Source organism: Diadema setosum, chromosome 5 (genome assembly GCF_964275005.1).
Source record: "Diadema setosum chromosome 5, eeDiaSeto1, whole genome shotgun sequence".
NCBI lineage: Eukaryota > Metazoa > Echinodermata > Echinoidea > Diadematoida > Diadematidae > Diadema > Diadema setosum.
This window is the reverse complement of record NC_092689.1, coordinates 9,584,074-9,588,248: the sequence shown is the minus strand read 5'-3', so window position 1 is coordinate 9,588,248 and position 4,175 is coordinate 9,584,074.

Genomic DNA, 4,175 nt, shown 5'->3' with positions numbered 1-4,175 from the left:
GGCGAACCCAATGAGCAAGCTGCTGTTGCACTTTTGTGCAGCTTTAGTCACGTATGCTGCTGGCGCATTAGATAAAGAAATGATAATTACCAGTCTAAAAAAGAAAAACAACAACACAAGTCTTTATAAGACAGTCTTCCCCGAAATGATCTTTTCCAAACAATCTTGAAAAGAGGTCCCGAAATATTGTAGACACTCTTTACCTCGACACTCTTCCTTCATCTAGGGGGTGATTTTGCTATAGCTTCCCTTCCAAAAACCAGTCATAGGGAAGTAACTTTGAGCGGCTTTCCTTCCATTAAAAGCCTCCGTATAGGACCTATTGATAGGGTGTCAAAATTCCATCTGTTTTCACTTTAAAGAAATCTCTATTTTTCAATTCAAAAGAAACTTAATAAAAAAAAAAACACACATTTTTTTTTGTCGATACAAGTTCAATGAAAACAAAATGTATAATGTATTATAACAATACATACATAAACATATGAGACTACTCTGTTTTCAAAATAATTGTTATTGGAAAAGAGAGGACTGCGTGAAAGACAAGCTTGTAGAAAGTATGTGGGCCACTCAATGAATCGAACTTATACAACAGAGAAATGTAAAGGAAGAAGGGGATATTGTAGAGATGACGTCCATAATCAGACCTTTACATTCCGAGCAAATTTCTGAAGAGAGATGTTCTTTCCAGAAATTGTGAATATAAAGTGATTCTACATAGACTTGGACATCGGTACCTTGCTTACAATCATTGTAATTTATTCATTCGTTGTCCATAAGATAAAAAATCTTCATGACTCAAGTGTAATATATGGTAAACATGCATAAAACACTCATTTGAACGTAAATGCAAGAAGTCGTGAAAACAACACAAGTTAGATAAATACATGATGAAAATAGTTATGAAATAATAATTCCACCCAATAAAAAGAAGTCTGGAGAGAAATCACTGTAGACCAAGAGACCCACAAAGAAATCAAAGTGGATGAATGTACAAATTCTATACAATGATTATTCATAAACGTACAGGCAACTTAGTACCATTTGGCAGCACAAGAATAAACCTAACACGAACCAAACAAATTGAAAGATTTACCCATGTCCATGACCACAAACATGCCATACATGTTGTAAAGTTTATATCACTATATCAGTGCTCGACACTAACGGTGGCCCGGTGGCCCGGGGCCACCAAAAATGAAAGTCGGGCCACCAAATTTCAAAAAAGGCCAAATTTGGTGGCCCGCCTCGGGCCACCAAAATTTTTTGAAAAGTGTGTCAATAAATTCGTAACTTTTTGCGCCGGAAATTAGCAGTTAAATTCGTTTAAAGGATGGATGAAAAGGACTGAATGAGTGCCTGAGCCTCAAGTGAGTGTTGCAAGTTTGTTGAAGTTTATTTATGAGTAGATATGTCCAACTTCTAATTCTTACTATCATAAAACTTAAATATTTGACTCATTTAAAAAAAAGGACTTTTAATGTCTTTTATTGGTTTTTTTTTTTCGGGACACCCAAGTTTTCTCTCGGGCCACCAAAAATTTGAAATTTTGGATTTTGGTGGCCCCATCGGGCCACCAAACAAAAAAGTTAGTGTCGAGCCATCACTATATGCACTATGCCATGACTACCCAGTCTTCCTCATTAATAGTTAATAATTTCTTTCACTTATCATAAATGTGGAAGTGTGAAATTTTACTTTGAAAGATTCACCTTGATGACAAAAATGTTGTTGCTGCAGCTGATATATAGAAGTAAAACATGAGGCAGCCGCCGTCTTTGTAAGTATACCGGAAATGTAGTAAAATTCGTCATAAACATGCAAGCTATAGTTTATACAGTGTATATAGGAACACAATACAAACCAATAGGGCCAACAGGATCCTCTGTTGGTGCATTGCTTCGCAATGATTCCAATAGGCATCATTCGTTTTTCCTTACACTAATTAATGAAAACACCCAGTCTGTTTTCTTATGTCATATAGATTGTTTTTGTTTTTGTTTTTTGTTTTTGTTTTGTTTTGTTTTGTTTTGTTTTGTTTTGTTTTGTTTTGTTTTGTTTTGTTTTGTTTTGTTTTTTTTTTTGTTTTTTTGTTTTTTTTTTTTTGGGGGGGGGGGAGGGGTTAGATTGTACTACATGTATTTGAACTGTAATACCCTCCCCCTACTTTGGCGCCGCGCTTATAAGATTTTTAAAATATTTTCATCGGTAATAGAAAAAAAAAAATAACGTGAACAATTTAGTTTCTTTTTGGTGTTTTTTTTTTGTGTTCAGATTTGAATGAATAACCAAGTCTTTATTTTCTATTGCATTGATTTCTTTTTCTTCAAGATATTCCACTTAAGTGTGCACCAGATCGTTTGATTTCAAGTGTTAAAATGCAGAAGCTCCCTTGTCGCGAGGGGGGGGGGGTACCCCCTCCAACGCATCCCTACTCAGTTGCTGTACTTCATTTCATTTCATTTCATTTTATTTCATTCTCCTTTTTCCAACAAAACTCAACACAGTATGAATTAGGTTATTATCACAATCGTATACACACAACTTACAAATGATATCAAATGATACAATAATAAAGTAACATTTTATGTATACGCAAAATAATACAAGTCTTTGTTTCAGTTGAAAAAAAGGAGAACTGAGAGGTCCACTAAAAAGCAAGCTTGTAGATTGTGAACCACTCAAGAAACTCTAACTAAATACTTATTTGTATATGCTGGACACAAGTTTGATTTACACAAGACGGAAACAAACGGGAGACACACAATAACATGACACGACTAGACAGAAAGGTGGAAAATGATATGAAGGAAGGAAGAAAGAAAGAGAATGCCTACACGCTGATCAAAGAAACGAAAGAGAGAATTGAAGAGGAAATTGAAGAAATTCTTTAAACAGCCGGTGGTTGCATACAGCTGTGTAGAAATTATAATGGCTATTTCATAAATTAATGAATTCAGAAATCAATTGATTGATGGTTGGATGATAAACCCTGTGGTTGTTGGAACTTGATTAACAAAAACGAACATCAGATCATTACATAGATTTTCAAATAATTTATCAATGAATTGAATTAAATTACGCGAAGAGTTGAAAGATCTATAGTTTCCTTTTTAGTGTTTTTATTTCTTATCTATTTATTTATTCTTATGCAATTTGAATAAACAAATAACGTGTCAATTTTGAAAATCTCCCTCTGAAAAAGCTCCCTCGTGTGTGTGTGTGTTTGTGTGCGCGCGCGTGTCTACACACAAGGACACAAACAGAAGTAAATAGATAAGACCATAATTGCTTTACCTTCCATTATCTACCGGAAATGAGTCAAAAGGTACTCTCCGGGTTTTTCTCTCGCCACTATCATGACTATTAATTGTGTGTGTGTGTGTGTGTGTGTGTGTGTGTGTGTGTTAAGATTTTTTTTTTTTAAGTTTAGATTTGAAGTGTTACCAACAGAACGCCATATATAGCCTTTAAGAGGCCTATTCTATATCAACAGGACAATGCAATGAAAACTGAAGCTATTATTCCTTTGATCACTCAAGTGCCTATAACACTCTGTAAGTACTTCACACTTTTCCTTGAAGTAATCTTTAAGCATATTGTACTCTGACTTACATTTTGATGATAACGTTATTGTTGAGTTGTCATTGGACTCATTTGTACAAGTGGAGAAATAAATTAGTTACCTGAAACTCAAAACTACACATGTATACAGTGCATAACCAAGGACCAAGTATGACCTCCTTGGCATAACTATGTTTTCGGAGTATGCGTCATTCACGCTTCTTCGATTACGTGTATATAGATGCAAAGTCCAGACCATGTTCGATCTGTCTAAATATGGAAGAGATGCAAAGACAAAAGATGATACGTACCTGAAGGGGATATTCGATTAAAATATTATGCTGCGGGGGGGGGGGGGATATGAAAAGTAAAGACAACTTGGCAACTCTGCTGGATATAGATATTGAGCAGCTCAATAATTTGTTTTTACACGCAAAAGTTTTACATGAAGTTTCGTGTTTTTTTTCCCTGCAAATATTTGAAATCAGACAGAACTACTATTGATGAGGACACGTAAAACTGTTACTGTATACTAAGAATAGGTTTTAAGACAAAAATCGAAAGAAAATCTAAAATGTGAATTTTTTTAGTGATGTTTGATGTTAAATATT